This window comes from Pelodiscus sinensis, chromosome 2 (assembly GCF_049634645.1).
Source record: "Pelodiscus sinensis isolate JC-2024 chromosome 2, ASM4963464v1, whole genome shotgun sequence".
NCBI lineage: Eukaryota > Metazoa > Chordata > Testudines > Trionychidae > Pelodiscus > Pelodiscus sinensis.
Genome location: NC_134712.1, coordinates 232,214,376 through 232,233,171, shown reverse-complemented (window position 1 = coordinate 232,233,171; position 18,796 = coordinate 232,214,376). Strand labels below are relative to the sequence as shown.

Genomic DNA, 18,796 nt, shown 5'->3' with positions numbered 1-18,796 from the left:
TCCGCTGAAATGCGGCATGGAGCCCAGGATCAGCCGGGGAGTCCCCTGCTGACCCCAGGCTCCATGAGTGCATTTCACTTTGAAATGCACAAGAGCTCCACTCCCTCCGCCTCCACCCCAGCACACCCACATGCAGTCCGAAGTCAGCAGGACTTCCCTCTAGCCCCAAGTGTTCCACATTCCTCCTTTGAAATGTACAAGAGCCCCAGTGGAGCTCTTGTACATTTCAAAGGAGGAATGCTGAAGTGCCTGTCGAAATTCCATCAACTACTTAACTAGTAAATTAACCTCAATTTAACATCCTTAGTCAGGACGAACATGACTTCCTTACTGATGAGCAATGGATATGCGTAGTCCTGGAAGCATGGGTGGGCCCCAGACCATCCATTTAACATCCTGGCCTAATTCCCCAGTCCCATCTCTGCTCCCACACCAGCATCTACCCCACACGGTAGCCCAGCGGTCGGTAACCTGTGGCACACGAGTCAATTTTGAGTGTCGTGCATGGCAGGAGCTCAGCCCACCTCCCTACCCACAGCAGCAACTGGAGTCTTGCGGTCACCAAACAGCCTTGGGTTAGAGAACCAGGTCTGGCTTCCTGCTGGACGGACAAGCGGAGGAGAGGGGGAAGCGTGGATGCATAGGAGCCGGGGCAGCCTGATATGTGGAGTGGGCATGTGACCCAAACACTGGGCTCTGCATTCCTGCACTGGGTGTGCGGCTCCCAGGAGCTAACCTTCCCCCAACCCCTGATACAGGCTCTGCTTCCCTGCTCCGGGAAGGGGTGGGGCAGGAGCTGCTCTGCAGATCCGGGGCTGGGTGGCCAGTCACAAGCTACCACCACCTCCGTGGGGCACTGCGCTGCTCCCTGTGGGGTGTGTGCAAAGGCAGGGAGCCCCTTCTGCAGTGCCCCGCTGCATCTGGAAGGGCTGGAATCAGCCCTGGGCTCTGCCCGCCACAGCCTGCAGATGAGAGGCGAGCCCTGGCAAAGGGCTGGGCTGGCAGGGAAGTGACTCAATTCCTCCCCACCCCTCCTTGCCCCAGCACTGCTCCTGTGGGGCTGCGAGTCCCAGGGCTGCTGCCCTGCCAGTGTACAGGCTGAGGGCACAGGTATGCAGGAACAGGATGGGAGTGGGGAGAGGCTGCAGTAAGGGGGTGGGGCAATGCAGGGGGATCAGGCTGGGCGGGGGGGGGGGATCATGGAGCTGAGGGGAGTGAGGCTAGAGCAGAGGGAAGATGTGAGGGGGGGGATACAATTTTACTTTGCAGAAGCTGCACTTTCCTTTACTCCCCACTTCTTTGTCTCCCTCCCCAACTAGCTATTAGGCTGCATTCTCACCCTCTCACTTTTTGTGTTAATCCTCTAGCCCCTTTTCTGCCCCCAAATTCTCTCATCCCCCACCCCACCCCCTCTCCTGCCACCAAACTCTGTGCCCTGCTCTCCTCATCCCCTCCTGCACCCTACCTCCTGCATCCCTATCCCATCTGCTGGCAGCCCTGTCCCACACATTGATCCCCTCATTTTGGTCCCTACCCCAGAGCCTAAGGGGGCCCATAAAATCCACTAACTCTGGAACCCCAGAAAAGTAAATCTGGACTCTGGGAAGCCCTGAACCTCAGTCCTCCCTGTCCCTTCTCCTCACCCTGTGGGAGCTGGAGCACCAGAACAGTGAGGTGTCTCAGTTGTGGGCCACATCAGTGAGGATTGGACGCTTTTGGAGGAGAGTATTTTTGGGGTTTTTTGTGCTTCTCACTTGCGTGGTCCCCCAACTGATTTTTCTGTGGGTCAGTGGCCCCGACCCAAAAAAGGTCCTGCACCCCTGCCATAAAGAAAGAAAACATTGAAACCTTTTGTGTTGGACATAAATGAATATTTTACTTTATTTAAAATGAAGGTTGATAAACATGAGAAAGTTAAAACACTTCGTCTGTTAAATACTTTAAACTAAACTGTTTTCCCTAGCTGCATCTGATTCAGAAAATATGGTCACTAGACCCAGCCCGCCCCTGTTCCCTTCTTCCCCCAGCACACAGATCCATAAATAGAAGTGAATAAAGTAAACCTTGGTGCACCACTTCTGAAAGGTTGCCGACTCCTGCTGTAGTCCATAGGGCTAACCTGCTAGCTTGCATATATATTTTCTTGCATTAATGTATGATTTAATTACTTGTCTTGTTATAGTAGATGTATAGGTTCATAGTCAAGTAATTTGGTTATAATGCAAGGGACCAACAGGCCATACCCTGTACACTGAGCTAAGGAAAAGTTAACATCTTTGTCTGAGACCTTTCACCCAGATAGCCTAATCGACTTAACATCAGTGTTCCCTCTAAGATTTTCCATCCATGAGCGGTATGAGTTGTGTCATATGCACCAATATTGAGGTCATGTGCGCTTGTGCCGAAAGTGTCCGTCTGCTATGTACATTGGACAAACATCTCAGACACTTCGCCAAAGGATTAATGCCCACAAAACAGATATCAGACAAGATCACAAAGAGAAAACAGTTTCTTGCCACTTTAACCAGAAAGGACACTCTCTAAATGACTTAGCCACCTGCATTCTGCTACAAAGACCTTTTACATCTGCACTTGAAAGGGAATCCTCTGAACTGTCATTCATGTTAAAATTCGACACTTGCCAGCAAGGACTTAACAAGTCTTTGAACTTTCTCACCCATTACCAAGACAGTTTCCCCAATTATCACCTGTAATACCATTAACTCACAAACATCCCACTCTCCCTACCTTTAATATCAGCAATTCACAGACACTTACCTTCCTTCCTCCCCCTTCTGTTCTGCAATGTGATTTGTCCTTTTCATATTTGTTCATTTTTTTAAATTGTATCCTTTGGTATATATGGTTGTGACTACTTTCTTCCACTATTTGATCTGAGGAAGTGGGTCTGGCCCACGAAAGCTCATCATCTAATAAACCATCTTGTTAGTCTTTAAAGTGCTACATTGTCCTGCATTTTGCTTCAACTACCCCAGACTAACACGGCTACATTTCTATCACTGTTCAGATGTGTGCGACCATGTAACCCAAGTTAAATATCTTGTATATATTTTTTAAAATGTTAGGGAACAAAGGATACTAAAACAAGGGATAATTAACATGGTACATGACCTGAAATGTTTATTTAATATGAAGTGAAAAAATTAATATTAAAAAATTTTCAGTAGCCAACTTGCTCTGTTTATAGCACTCTACGAAACACCAACACCCAAGACAGGCTTCCTCTTCAATGAAATCTGGCTCTCCTCTCAGAGAACTATTTTAATTGGCTTTTCAGACTTACATTCCTGAGCTTTTGTAGGATACACTCTCCATTGTACACCTAGATAAGAGCTTATTGAATATTTCTCCCCATTCACATTGTGCCTCAGGGCTATATTTTATTTTGGATCAGAGGACAAGTCAATCCAGTGTCTCCCCACCACTGCCCTCAGTTCTTTTTATTTAGACAGTTCATTTTTTTATTTATTACAGAACAGCAGCCAACTTAGAAAATTTAGTTACATGGAATGCCTGTTCTGCACACAAGACATAAATCAGAGCTAAAGCTCTCTGATGAATCAAGTGCAGATTTCCCTTGTCTGATCTGATCAACTCAAACGTTCTTCAACGCTTAAGTATGTATTAATAAAAATTATGTATAATAAAGGTGAAAAATAATAGTCTTTGTTTTATGCCAGAGCGCACAGGCAATCCAGCAGTAGCTTGGACAGCTCTGTGTCAGGGCGGCCTGTGCATTCCAAACTCATGAGTGGGCAGGGCAGGGCAATTAAATCCTGTGCAGCCTTCCTTCTCCAAACTATCTCATGAGGAAACTAGGGATGTTAAAATGCAGTTGATCGATTAATCGAGTAGTAGATGGAATTGCCATCGACTACTTGACAGGCACTTCCACATTCCTCCTTTGAAACGTACAATGCAGAACTCTGCATACAGACGTCCCGCTGACTCAGGGCTACACATGAGTGCCTGCTTTTAAATGTGCAAGAGTCCCCAGAGGGGGCTCTTGTGCATTTCAAAGCCATGGAGCCTGGAGCCAGCGGGGGACTCAGAGTCCCCCCGCTGGCCCTGGGCTCCATGCTGCACTACCACTTTGAAATGCCACGCAGAGCCCAGCATAACCTGGGATCAGCTAGGTATTCCCCCAGCTAACCCCGGTTCTGTGCAACACTTCCCCAGAACCCGGGATCAGCTGAGGAGTGCCCAGCTGACCCTGGGCTCCATGGCTGCCCCTCTGAAACGTGGAGGCAGCGTTTCAAAGGGGCAGTCACCGCACAGCTGATCCCCAGCTCAGCTGTGCAGCACTGCCACTTTGAATTGCCCCTTCCTCCCCCGACTTTGCTGCCCCTATCTCAGGAGGCAGCAATGGATAAGGATTCGGCTAATCACCTAGTCAACAGACTATCCGATAAGCAAATGGTTATCGGATCGTTGACTAGTCCTTAACATCCCTAGTAGAAACTCACTCTTCCCTCTTAGGCTGAGTGAGAGTGAGAGAGAGAGAGAATGAATGGCAGTGGACCTGCTAAATGCTATGTATGTTTTCCTATTTTAAGACATGTTCATAAATAAAGAATACAGTGTTTTCAAGAAAGTGTATTGCTATCTCTGCATCACATTATACTATCATGATTAGAGATGATAAAAACAAACGTGTTTAGGAGCAGTTAAGCACTAGTAAGAAAGCAGTATTCCTCTATTTAGCTAAAGCTACATTTCAGCATATTCCATCTGTACATCCATTTTACCCCCACCTCCACACAACCAAAATTCCTTATTCATCATGTCATTCTGACTTCTAGTGCATGACAGTCAAGCCCATACCTCACACAGGCACTGTCCCCAACCAAGGGATTAATAAACCACTTTTCCCCCCACAAGCACATTCCTATGGCTGTTAGTCCCACTCTCCCATTGGGACATGCAAGTCCACATGGACCCAGCTTCTGGCCCCCAGCTCCGCCCGGTGCCACGCAGTCCAGCTCTGGGCCCAGCTCTGTCCACTGCCATGCAGCCCGAGCCCTGGGACCGACTCCAGTCAACGCCACACAATCTTGGCCCCCCCACTCTCCCGCCCACCACCATCTTACCTTCCACATCATGGAAGCTGACAGCTGCTGATGAGGTGGGTAGGAGTAAAATTAGGGTGCACACCCACACCCTAGAGTAAGGCTACTCAGCCCACAGCCCATTTGTTTGCGGCTCACGGCGGAGTTTGGGTTTATGCAGGGCTCAACATGTGGCCTGTGGGAAGGATGAACATGCCCTCCACTGGAGCATGCTTCACAACAGTGAGGAGTCTCCCAGGTGGAGAGAGTACTGAAAGACGCAAGTAGATGGGCTGGCTGGAACAGATGGGTACAAAGTTGTGGCATTTCTAACCCCAGGGAGGAGGTGCCAGGAGTGCCAGGGCATTGTGGGTAGTGCTGGCTGCTTAGTCTTGTGGACAGAGCCTGAGAGGTGCTCACTGGCTCACACTGGCCACCTCTGGGTTCAGTGCCGTGGCTTAAGGCTTAATCTTTGTATTCATGCCCATCAGTGTGAAAGAAGCTATTTGCATGTACATGCAACCACACTTAAGTTGGGGGCCTTGGCATGTCCTGTGAGTATCATTGTGGCCCCCGGGGCTTCAAGAGTTGAGTAGCCCTGCCCTAGAGTTTCCACACACACAGAATGGGAAGCAACTGTCTAGGAAGGAGTACGGCAAAAAGGGATTTAGGGTTATAGTGGACCACAAGCTGAATAGGAGTCAGCAGTGTGATGCTGTTGCAAAAAAGCAAACATGATTCTGGAATGCATTAACAGGTGTGTTGTGAGCAAGACTCAAGAAGTCATTTTTTTGCTCTGCTTTGCGCTAGTTAGGCCTCAGTTGGCATAGTGTGTCCAGTTCTGGGCACCACATTTCAAGAAGGATGTGGAGAAAGCTGAAAGAATTGGGTTTGTTTAGTTTAGAAAAGAGAAGATTGAGGGGGGACATGATAGCCGTTTTCAGGTATCTAAAAGGGTGTCATAAGGAGGAGGGAGAAAACTTGTTCATCTTGGCCTCTGAGGATAGAACAGAAGCAATGGGCTTAAAATGCAGCAAGGGAGGTTTAGGTTAGACATTAGGAAACAGTTCCTTACTGTCAGGGTAGTCAAACACTGGAATAAATTGCCTAAGGAGGTTGTGGAATCTCCATCTCTGGAGATATTTAAGAGTAGGTTAGCTAAATGTCTATATGGGATGGTCTAGACAGTACTAGGTCCTGCCATGAGGGCAGAGGACTGGACTCGATGGCCTCTCGAGGTCCCATCTAGTCCTAGTATTCTATGATTCTATGAAAACATGCTTCTCTACAAAGATAAAAGCCAAAAGTTATTCCAAAAGCAGATTTCTCTCTAACTAGCGCTTAAGACAGAATAATAAACCAGAGGGAACAGACTACAAGAGTAAAATTGGAAAATTAGAGAAAATAAGGCCAAGAGAACCACTGAAGGTAGGAGGGAACTTATTTAATCCTCTGAACTGTCTACTGATATTAGAGTAGGCTTAAAATGTTTTTCAGCACAGAAAGGCAAAAGGCAAATACATTCCAGACTGGATAGAAAAGGGAGAAAACAAACCAGGCTTTAGTCAGAAAGAGCCTTTTTGTAAAGCAATTTCAGGGATACTCCAAAGAAGGATTTCTATAGCTCTTGGCTGACAGCGAAGCCTAGATGGGGTCTTCCAAATGTGCCTGCACAAAATTCCTCACACAGAAGAGAAGCATGAGAGGAGAAGATCAGGGTCAAGCATAACACCATTTTACCAATAGCAGAAACAACAGGGAGTCTGAGTATAGAAAAGCCACAGAAAACAGAGCTTTGTTTGGGGATGCTCATAGACCTGTACCTTCAGGGCAATATCTGGAGACATTTCGCTGAAGGAAGCTAAGATGATTTCACACCAAGCCTCAAGCAAGTTTCGACAACTGAGATAGTGTGTGGATTTGTCTGAATAAAGACTGAAAGCTAAGAGATACTGAAAGTTATTTTGCCAGCATTAGTACTTGCTAAATCAGATAGCCTCTACTGAAACAGAGCTGCAGCGGTGCTAGTCAGGAAGCACAAATTACAGCCATGACACCACCAAAAAACATTACAACTCAAATGTTAATTTATCAAGAGAACTCAGTGTATGTAGACAAAAGTTAAAAATCAGATTTGCAGAGTTTAGTCATTGTGAAGGAACAGCTCTAAAATGGCACAGCTATCAGCAGCCCACAACACTTCACAATAATTTAAAGGAAGTAATCATAGGAAACTCACAATAGGCACACCTTTCCCTGGGGACAAGCTGGAGAAGGAAAAACATTACTCCACAATGCAGCACACCCCTCCCCGCCTAATGCCAAGGCCAAACAGAACAACCGAAATGTGTGATAGCACATACTGGTTCAGACCCAATGCACAATTCTGTACACAGGACATTCAAACAGAAATACTGCAAAACATTCACTACTGTACAGCTCATTTCTTTGTCTCCTAAAGCTAACGCTTTTAACAACACTGGCAGAGCAAGAAATAAACACTCTGCAATCCCAGATTCGCCGATCAATTTGTATGTATCCATCTCTTTACATCTAAAACGGTCACAAGGAGGAGGGAGAAATATTTTTCTCCTGGGCCTTGGAGGATAAGAGAAGCGGCAATGGGCTTAAATTGCAGCAAGGGAGGTTTAGGTTGGATATTAGGAAAAAGTTCCTGTCAGAGTGGTCAAACACTAGAATAAATTGCCTAGAGAAGTTGTAGAATCTCCATCGCTGGAGATATTTAAAAGCAGTTTGGATAGACATCCAATAGGAATGATCTAGATGGTGCTTGGTCCTGCCACGAGGGCAGGGGGAAGGACTTGATGACCTTTCGAGGTTCCTTCCTGTTCTAGTATTCTATAACAGGATTGAAAGTTGTTTTCTATCTGAAGCCTGCAGACACCTGAGAATCTGCAGATACCGATCTAAGATTGCCTCTATTCTAAATTATTTAGCAATCCACAAATGAAAAAAGGTTGACAACCACTATATTAGGTGCCTACATATAGAAATTAGCAGTTTAAGACCCAACAACTTGTTTTTACTAGAAGTTCAGATCAGTACTATATCTTTTCCCTTTCAAAAAAGTTTTACTACAAGTTTTATTAAAAGAAAAAGAAAAAACTAATTCTGATGCATCTACTTGCAGTCCTGTGAAACCAAACACAATAGCACTAGGGTTTTGCTATTCAAGGCACCAAACCTACGCATCCATTCCATCCATCCACCCACCCACACCCAGTTTTGAGAGTCACGTAAAATAAATACTTACTCAGCCCAGTGTATTTTGCAAGATGCTGTACAAAAGCCAGATAATGAAACTAACTGGAAACAGACCACTTAAAGACATGAAACTGATCAGTATTGCTTCCTTCTCCAACACATGCAAAATGCTGAAGTGAGAAAATGATTTTTTGTTTCAATATTCATAATCTAAAAACTACATTAAAGTAGGTCAAGATAATTTTCAATATGCAATTTTTATCTTGATACAGACTTTTCAAACATTTTTCTTGAGAAATTAAGCAGCAAAGCATTCTAGAATGAAAGAAAATATCAGTTCACCATCATTTGACTCTTCTATTGTTTAAACCAGTGATCGCCACCCTTTTTAAACACTAGATGACTTTTTCTGAATTTAAGTGCAATCCAGGGATTTACCTCAAACCCAAATACCCTTGCCGGGCATCCTCTGTGCCCCTTCTCCAAGGCCCTGTCCCTGCTCACTCCATTCTCCCTCGTTCTCTCTCTCCTCCTTCCTTCCTCCCTTTCATTAGGCAGGGGCAGAGGGTTGGGATGCAGGCTCTGGTCTTGCATTAAGGGATTTAGAGTGTGAGGGGCTCTGAGCTGAGCCTGGGGCAGGGAGTTGGGATCCAGGAGGGGGTTCAGGGTACAGACTCTGTAAGGGAGTTTATAGGGGGAAACTCAGGACTAGGGCAGGGGCTTGGGGTGCAGGAGAGGATTTATGACTGGGGAAGGGGTTCAGGATGCAGGCTCCAGCTGGACACTGAGCAGCCAGCAAACTCTCTCCATCCCAAGCCCCGTAGTGCCCTCCTCCGTTCTGTGGAGATAGACTACAGGGTGAGAGAGCAGGCACCCTGATATCAGTGCCCTCTCCTTTTCCTTCCCTGCTCTGCACAGCAAGCAGATGGGAGGGCAGGACAGCTCTGAGGGCAGGAGGTGCACAGCAGGGGGTGGAGCGGCAGTTGAAATGCCAGCATTTGACAGCCTCTTGGCCAAACTAGTCAAGATCACCTGTCAGCGGCTCCAAGATCTACCAGTAGACCTCAATCTACTAGTTGGTGACCCCTGGTTTAAACCAATAATTATGCAATGACGAAAAATGATCCAGATTACAAAAAAAGATCCTCGAGCATCAGCATCCAGTTTTGAACAATAGTAAAGCTTGTTACCTGGAAAATTTGTCATACTTATTTAGGAAGGAAAAATTAATTAAAATGTATACTCTGTAGAGCTGCAGTTTAGTTTCTCTGTCATAGATAAAAATTCAGATTAAGATTCAGCTGAGAGTGAAATAGTCTCAACCATGCACAACATGAAAACCAATCACTTTCAGTTCCATAAAAGGTTTGATGAGCCCATTTGAGAAACATGGAGGAAAAGTTGTAGGTTTAACAATAAAACCTTTTACAGGAGAAAGTATAGGCCTATAGAAAGTCAGCAAGCATACGTAGCCACCTCAATTTACTTTTCATAAAGAATTTAGGTTTCACAGAAAAGTTTCCATGCTTTTTAATGTCAACATACCCCAAGTTTTATGTTATCTGGTTAAAAAGCCCGATTTGCATCTCAATATAGCAAAATGGATTATCTACACAGTTTTATATTCTTGGAGCTCCAAGTAGTACAGCCCTGTAGGAAAACAGAATTTGTATCTGCACCTGTAGCCACAAAAATGAGCCAGAAAGATGCTGACAGCAGTGGATATAAAGAGGATATCCACAAATGTGCAGGGTTCTAGATATAAAAACTGTAACCGCATCCATATCCACAAAAATGAGCTGCAGATACCTGCATCAACATCAGTAAATGTGGATACCCGCAGATACCAGTGGATTTGCAGGGCTTTAACAAGAAGGTAACAATGATAAACAACTAATCTATATGAAGGAGTTTTTAACCAATAGCTTAATGTATAGACAAGCATGTTCTTATTATAAAGCAGATGCACTTTGATCTTTTTATAGCACATCTCATTTCAAGGACTCCCACGTACCTAACTGACTGTATAGATTAGGACAGCGGTGCACAGGCAGTGAGGAGTCACTGGCCACCATTTTGTTTTTCCTGCTCAGTGCTCAACATACACATGGCAGGGGGAGCAGATTGGCGCTTTAAATTGAAGGAGCCGCAACAAAATGTTCCCCGCGTGGCTTCCCCCCCCGCCCCCAGAACATTTTGACCCCCCTGGGAATCGTGAATTAAAAAAGGTTGAGCACCACTGGATTAGGAGTCCTATTCAGCCCTTAACTGAAGCAGGATAATTCCACTGACTGCAGTGGAGTTGCACCCACTTGTAGATGGGCTGATTTTAAATACAGATTGACAGAGAGGATTAAACTGTTTTGCCCACCACTGCAACATTACCTCCAAGGCCAGGTCTACACTACAAGAGAAGGTTGAACCATGATTTGCAACTCTAGCTATGTTGATTATGTGGCTGGAATCAACGTACCTTGATTCAAGTTTCTTCACCATCACCATGGTGGGAGGTCAATGGGAGCAATGTAGGAATACAGGCCGCCAAGGAGAGTTCACACTGAGTTCGATTTAGTGGGTCTTAATTAGACCTGCTAAATCTAATACCAGAAAATCCATCGCAGTTTCAACAATCTTCCCCTAAGTGAAGACATGGCCTGAGATAAAACATGACAACAGTAATAGTACATGGCAGCATTATCGATGCCAGGTGTATACTACAAAGTGTAGAGAGAGCTATGTCTAGCAGGGGTGTTTAAAAGAAACACAATCACATACCCTTAGCCAACAGTGAAGCCAGCAAAAGTCCCCATAACAATGCAACTGGGCGGACAGAAGAAAACATTCTTAATGCTGACAGAAGCTAAGAGACGAGTAACTGGCTAATTGTATAGTCAATACAAAAAACAGGACTATGTAGCACTTTAAAGACTAACAAGATGGTTTATTAGGTGATGGGCTTTCTTTCGTGGGCCAGACCCACTTGGTCTGAGGAAGTGGGTCTGGCTCACGAGAGCTCATCACCTAATAAACCATCTTGTTAGTCTTTAAAGTGCTACATAGTCCTGTCTTTTGTTTCAGCTACACCAGACTAACACAGCTGCATCTCTATCACTATTCTGTATAGTCAATACAATTTGTATCAACTACACAATTAATCGATAAGGGAAGACGCTCAGACTCAGCTGGCACCTGGTCTGGGAGCCAGCCTGGTTCTTACTACATTTAAAATGCAGAGCCACAGTGGTCCCAGATCCAGCATAAGCCAGGACCAAGCCGGGCTTGCTCAGACCCAGCTTGTACTGCATCCAGGATAGGGGCTGCTGCCACGCAACAGCCCCATCCACAGAGGCTGCTCCAATCTCTGATAGAGACAGCAGCATGGGGGAGGGAAAGGCAAGCAGCACAGCAGAGACAGTGCTGGGGAGGAACTAGCTTTTAAACTGGCTCCCCCCAGCACTGGCACCTACTTCCCTCCCTCTTTGCTGCTACTAATACAGACTCAACTACCCAATAAGCATAAGCTTATCAGATAGTCGACTACTCAATTACATCCCTATTTGGCATAGTTAGTGTTGTTTAGGAAGATGGTGTTACTACGCCTATAGAAAAAACTTCTTAGCGTACACTGTGACTACACTAGGAGAATCTGTAGCCATAGCTATACCAGTACAGCTGTATTGGCTAAGCCTGTGTAGTGTCAACTGGTCCGTAGTCTGACAAAGACATATGTCTGATTTCACTCTATTCTCCTTCTTCCCAGTCAACTATCAACAGTTCTAGCTCCTGGATGTTCAGGAAACGTATGACATTCCATATGGAAGCACTGATAGGGCAAAACAATTCATTTATGTTCTGGCTTTTCATGCAACATCCCTTTAAAAGATGTATACAAACATAGGTGCATAAGACCAATCGCCTAAGTGACCTAGGCCTGAAGTGGCACAAAGGAGATTAACAGAAACTGACTTGATTGGAGAAGTCACATTGGCTTTGACCATCAGAGGTAAGGAAGTAGAACACTGTTTACAAAGCCATCTCTTTGCAATAGCAGCACTGAAGGGACTTTCACATCACAAATACAGTCTTCAAAATGAAGCTTCTTTCCAATACAGGCAGTCCCTGGGTTACGTACAAGATAGGGACTGTAGGTTTGTTCTTAAGTTGAATTTGTATGTAAGTCGGAACTGGCGTCCAGATTCAGCAACTGTTGAAACTGACCAGCAGCGGCTGAATCGGGGACGCCTGGGGCAGAGCAGCTGGGGTGCTGCTGGGTTGGTCCAGTAGCGCCGCACCTCGACCTTGTGGGACCAACCCGGCAGCCCCCCAGCTGCTCTACCCCAGGCGTCGGCGAGAAAAGCCTAGTCTGCTTGGGGGGGGGGGGGGGGGGGGGGGAAGAGGCACACTAGCTGTGCCCCTCCCCCCCAGCAGACCAGGGAGACGCGGAGCAGCTTTTCTCGCCGCGGAGGACGCGGGTGGCAGGACTGCTGAGACGCAGCGCCGTCCCGCCGCCCGCGTCCTCCGCGGCGCTGTCCTGCCGCCCGCGTCCTCCGTGGCGAGAAAAGCCTGGCCTGCTGGGGGGGGGGGAGGCATTAGCTGCGCCCTCCCCCCCCCCCCCCCCAGCAGACCAGGGAGACGTGGAGTGGCTTTTCTCACTGCGGAGGACGCGGGCAGCAGGACCGCGGTGCGTCTCGGCGGTCCCGCCGCCCGCGTCCTCCACGGCGAGAAAAGCCGCTCCGCGTCTCCCTGGTCTGCTGGGGGGGAGGGGGCGCTAGCTCTGTGTCTCCCTAGTCTCCTGGGGGGGGGGGGGGGAAGCGCCTCCTGCACTGCCGGAGGTGGCGACAGTGGGGGAGGCACCCCGCACTAGCTGCACCCCCCCCAGTTCATAACTAGGGGTCCAACTTAAGTCGGACTGACGTAACCCAGGGACTGCCTGTACTGCTACTTCTGCAGAAAAATTCAACGCAAGTGTACAAGAAGGGGATCTGGCTTAGTGCTCTGGTCACATTCCATCCAGGTAATTTTACTCTGCATCTTTAAAAGTTCAATCTGACTTCAACCGCATCCCTGAACTATTGCATAGTGATACTAGTGCTGTTACAGTGGCTGGTAACCTCCCGCTGAAGAATAGCTGATTCTGACAGCTACTGGAATGGAGATCTTCATTTGGTATGCTGGTTTTTAAATTCTGTAATGGGTTGAGCAGTGAAAAATGCATTACAGAAATGTGTTAATAATAATAATAATAATAATAATAATAATAATAATAATAATAATAATAATAATAAATCTGTATAGCCACAAGAGAGTTATTTGAGAAATATATATTGGAAAATGCCTTATGATCAACCTCTTAATAGAATGAAGTGGAAGAACCACCTCATGACACAAACAATCCTGTTAAACAATCTTATTAAGACAAATGGGAATGATCAGGGAAAGAAGGAATAACTCAATATCAGTGAAGGTGGCAGATTTACACCATTACCAATAAATGAAGAAACAACATAAGCAAATATTACACTCCACCTGGTTATGTAGTTTACTAGAAAAAACATCAAGACTATAATCTGTTTCTGATAGTAATGCTGCTTCAGTGAGGACGTGTGTTTTATTATGGAACTGAAGAACCATATTCATGGAATAAAATCAAGTTATCATATATATCGTATACAAACACCAGAAAAATTATCTCCATTTGCTTTTTACGCGAACAATTATTGTAAGAGCAAAACCACATCAATAGTGAGAGCAGATTCCAGATATATCTATGTAGGAAATTTACTTCTGTTTATTACTAACTACTCAAAAAAAAATCTTTAAGGCAATTCCTAACCTCTTAGGTTGGGGAGAAAGGGGTTCTTTAGGGGTTTTTTAAAATCATCCAACCACTTCTAAGCAGTCAATTACCTAACCAAAAGAAAACCAAAATTTGCAATGCAGAACTCTGAACAATTGCAAGAAAGGGCATCTCATTTAGATTGCACACACACTTCACACACAACAAATATGGCCAGCTACACAAAAGCCTGTCTTAGTTAGAAATTAAATTTTGCTAGGTAAGAGAGAAATTTGTTTAAGCACTTATTAAAACATCTCAGAGTGATAATCGTGTTAGTCTGTAATTTAAAAAAATGTAAAAAACAAAAATGGTCCTGTAGCACCCTACAGACTAACAAAAAAAAAATAGCATCAAGAGCTTTTGTGGACACAACCCACTTCTTCAGATGAGAAATATGGAGCAAGGGGCACAGAGTTTGAAATATATATCAGAAAAAATGGGAGTAGAAAGAAAGGGAGGAGAAAGAAAGGGAAAAAATGGTCAATTAAAGTGCTAAATGAGACTAATAGAGTAGGCTGTAAGTGCCTGATACTTAGCTTTTGGTGTCATTTGGGTGTTGAAAATAATGGCCCATTCAGTTCATGTCTTTGTTTATGCTGTGCGACATAGTATTAAATTTGCATATGAAGGCTAGTTCCGCAGATTCTTTCTAGTGAATTCCTGAAATTGTTTTGTAAGAGAACAGCCACCTTTAAATCCATTAATGAGTGCCCAGCACGTTAAAATGTTCTCCAACAGGTTTCTAGGTGTTACCATTTCGAATATATGATTTGTTATCATTAAAACATGATTTTTATAGCTGTTTCTGAGCATGAGCTAAGATTTTAGCAGAACCTAATTAAGCCCTGTGCCCTTTCAAACATCAGAATCTTTCTGCCTTTGCCCCGAAAGAGCAGCTGCTGCCTACAGGCTGTTGCAGGGACAGTAAGTATTAGACTGAAAAGTTCAGGCTCTAGGGTGGAACATATTTCAGCAAGTCCAAGGGGCCACAATCAAAACTTTAACAACTTCCCCTAGGCTCAGGCATAGGCAGATGAGCCAATTTCTGTGAGGCATCTACAGCTTGGAAGAACACACTCTACCCTCTGCACTGCAGCAGGTTGCCAGCGGGGGTGCAGTTGAGCAGATGAGCCTGAGAAGTGCTCCCAGCTCAGACCAAGACTGATTCCTGGGGCTGCAGGGGAAGCAGTGATTGATAGCACCCTTCACTCTTCCCTGCAGCAACAAGATGACCTAAATTCTTCAATTTAAAAGGTGCAGAACACAATTCAAAGAATGGATTTAACATGTGCAATCAAACACACTTCACCTCAGAACACTGCCTTCATAGGCCACATGTGGCCCACTGGTCATGGGTTAGGCATCATTATATTAAAGATACCACAAATTGTGGAGGCAGGAAATGGGAATAAGGGAATTTGTATGCAGCCATCTTGGTCTTGTTAACAAGAGAGCAAGAGTCAGGCTAAGTCTGTGGCCTGACAACGCGAGATCTGTAATTAGACGCTGCCTTCGCCTCTCGCCTCCATACGGAGATAAGGATAGAATGCTGACTCTGGTAGGGACCTTGAGATAAGGAGCATCTGGGTGGAACTAAATAACTGTTAGCCATTGGTGTTTGTAATGGGAAGGAGACTAATTATTATTGTTATTATATCTAATAGTATATAAACTGCTTCATAATTGCTTGTATTCGAAGATCTGCCTGGGGGGGGGGGGGGACTTCCCCCCTGTCCGAACCAGTTTTTCCCTTGCTGCAGCTCATAATAAAACTGCCTCTGGCTACTTGTTGCTTATAAACTCAGAGTGAGGACAATGTTTTCTTCCACAGTATCATTAAGTACACTGCACAATTTTACAAAGGAAAAATAAAACCCTGCCTTGCCTTCACTAAATGGAGAGGGGAGGAAAGGAGAGGGAAACAGTGCTGAAAGAGACGATGTTCTTAGTTTTGTTCCAAGCTTGCTTATACAAGCTTCTATTTCCACTGGAAAGACAGAGCTGATATATCACAGGGGAAAACCCACACACTGCTGTCTTAATCTGCATCTTACCCTTGAAATAACTGTGTTTACAGCCAGATGACAGCAGCAACAGAAGTCTAAGACATTTCTCTCCTGCACCCAAGTCTCCTTATTGATACATGAACTCCAGAGCCTAGGTGAAAAAATTGACTGATAGTATCATTAAGTACAGTCTCTTTCTCTTCCTCCCCCCCCCACCCAAAAAAAAAAAAAAAAAAAAAAAAGAATACATAAATACTCAAAACCCATTAAGACTACCTAACCGTCATCTCACAGATCCGAAGGTGGTGGTCTTGTCACAGGCCAGTTCCTCAAGCCAAATCCACAGGGAAAGCCTGGAATCACAATACATATGCAAATTCAATTCAATTAATTATGGACTTAATCAAGATATGGGGTGGTGGAACCTTTATCAATGAAGGTCCTAACTACTTTCTGAATGGTATTCTTCCTGCCTTATCCATTCAGTGACTTTGATCTCTATCTACTCAGGTTTAGCACCCTTTCTCCTGATACTTTATGCATAGAGGTGGGGGGGGGGGGAGAGAAGAGAGACAGAACATCTTTCTTGACTTCCCCTCCCTTCTCCTATTTATTTCAAGTCTCCTTACCCTCTAATCATAACTCTGGTTATCTGAAGAACTGGGCTGTGCCCACGAAAGCTCATGATACCATCTACATGTTTTGTTAGTCTATAAAGTGCTACTGACCATTTGCTTGCTGGTCATACGGAAGCTGTAACTTGTTCATACTGCACAAATTTATGCTAATAAAACCCAAGGAGAAATAACAAAATGAAAAGAGAAACATTTAAAAAGAAAAATCAGAAAACAAAATGATACTCCTGCACCAACAATGCCAAATTAATAGCATTGCAGGAGGCTTCACTTTTGCCTTTTCCTGACTTACCACAACCACACAATTTCACTGTTACTTTAACAGTTTCTGCACTGAATTGTATCACACTTTTCACCATCTGGAAATTTAAAAAAAAAAATCCACTCTCCAAAATGCTGCTAAAATACAACTTCCCACTGGACAACCTGCCGATAAAACAGATCTGAAAAGCTGGATTTCTTTGTAATTACATGCATGTGTGACATACTCAGTCCCCTCTGGCTGTGAGCTCATTTCTTAAAAACAGAGAAGTACTTGAAATAAACAATCAGCCACATAAGGTGCACTTATCAGAATCTCTGTATGTTTAAAAGCCCCATATGAAGAGGAAAAAGGGAACAGATGTGTAAGACAGAGATGGCCTTATATACTCCTGCAAAGCATCTTGAATTCATTTTTGGCAAGTCACCCTAGCAAATAAGTTGGTCTAGTAGCAATGTTACCTCTTCTGCTAGAGTGAATCTGGCACTGTCCACAGGTGGAGACAAAGCCTTTGGACTCTAGGTCCCTTACCTGCACATGAAATAGGCTGGTAATGTTCAAGAGTTGCTTGCCTTTAACAGCTGCTAGGCAGCCTTGAAGGTGAAATGAGTTGGAGGTGTCAGCACTGCTCATGGCATCAGTCATTTCACGGGAGACCAAACTTACAAGAACCACCAGCATCCACAACACAAAATGGCCAATAGAGCCCAACTACCTTTCCTAGAGTTGGAGGTAGTCTTTCCAGGTCTAGGATTGGAAGGATAAAGAGGAAAGCTAGCCTTGGCAATCATTGTACTCTGCCTGTTCAATAGTTTACTTCATTTTTCAGAGTGGTTATAACAAATATTTTCAGAAGTCCTAAAAACTCATTATAAAAGCACCGCAGCTGTTCACTTTGTACTGATTATTTATTTTGGAAACTTGTAAAGCGCATTCGTCACACCCTACTAAAGCCACATTCTTGTTAGCTAAATAATGTTCTTAAGCAGCTACTCAAAACTGTGTACTCAGAAGCCAAAATAATCTTTATTTTGTATTGTCTTGTAATTTGATGAGTAAATTTTGTTTTTTTGGTTCAAACATCATTTTACTTATTTGAGTAAAAGTTTAAAAGAAACAGTTAACAAAAAAGACTTGTAATAAAAGTAGATTTAAGGAATAATCAGACAACAAATATCTCTTTGTTCTAGTTGGTTTATCTTGTGCATTTGACAATTCTCTGTGCATAATCAGTTTCCAGTTCTCCCTCAATTCTGTTTCCCTTGTTTGTGTTGATCTCTCATGCAAGGAAAGGAAAATAAGCATTTTATTTAAAAAAAATAGGAAACTAACTCTAAATTCCCTAATATTTTCTAGGGACTTAGGAGCAAAGTGAGCACCTAAAGCTGCTTTTAACTCCCCTCCCCCATCCATTTAAACATCACTATATTTCAAACTGAGCATTTATTCTTGTTATTGTCCAGTTTCACATAAGTATGTTAGATGAGGGCATGGCCTAAGTAGCCATATCTCATCACCAGAGTAGTTACAACAGTGATAGCAATGGTGGAAGTTGTGGTGTAGACAACATTCACACATTACAGTAATTCCTCATTTAACACTATAGATGTGTTTTAGAAAGTGATCATGTAAAGTGAAAACGTGTTATGTGGGGTCAATTTTCCCAATGCAAATAATGGAAAAGGTGGGGGTTGCGTATCAAGCAGTGTTGTCTGTTGGGACCAGGACATAAGGATGGGGGACAAAGGGGACTCGATTAC

At 44.4% G+C, this 18,796-nt stretch overlaps 1 protein-coding gene across 11 annotated transcripts in view; it reads right to left on the bottom strand.

The window, feature by feature from the left end:
• The window catches only part of CCNY (cyclin Y), a 171,747-nt gene that overhangs the window by 94,616 nt on the left and 58,335 nt on the right, over positions 1-18,796 (bottom strand). The window contains exons 2-5 of one of the 11 annotated variants that reach the window (XM_075922696.1): positions 16,416-16,492; positions 16,188-16,290; positions 10,768-10,948; positions 8,344-8,464 (exon numbers count right to left, since the gene is read on the bottom strand). The exons of 3 other annotated variants lie outside the window; for them this stretch is intronic. The gene's annotated coding sequence lies outside the window, so the exon portion shown is untranslated. The remainder of the gene's footprint in view (positions 1-8,343; positions 8,465-10,767; positions 10,949-16,187; positions 16,291-16,415; positions 16,493-18,796) is intronic. 7 more of the 11 variants (XM_075922695.1, XM_075922701.1, XM_075922699.1 and 4 more) reach the window with 7 other exon arrangements.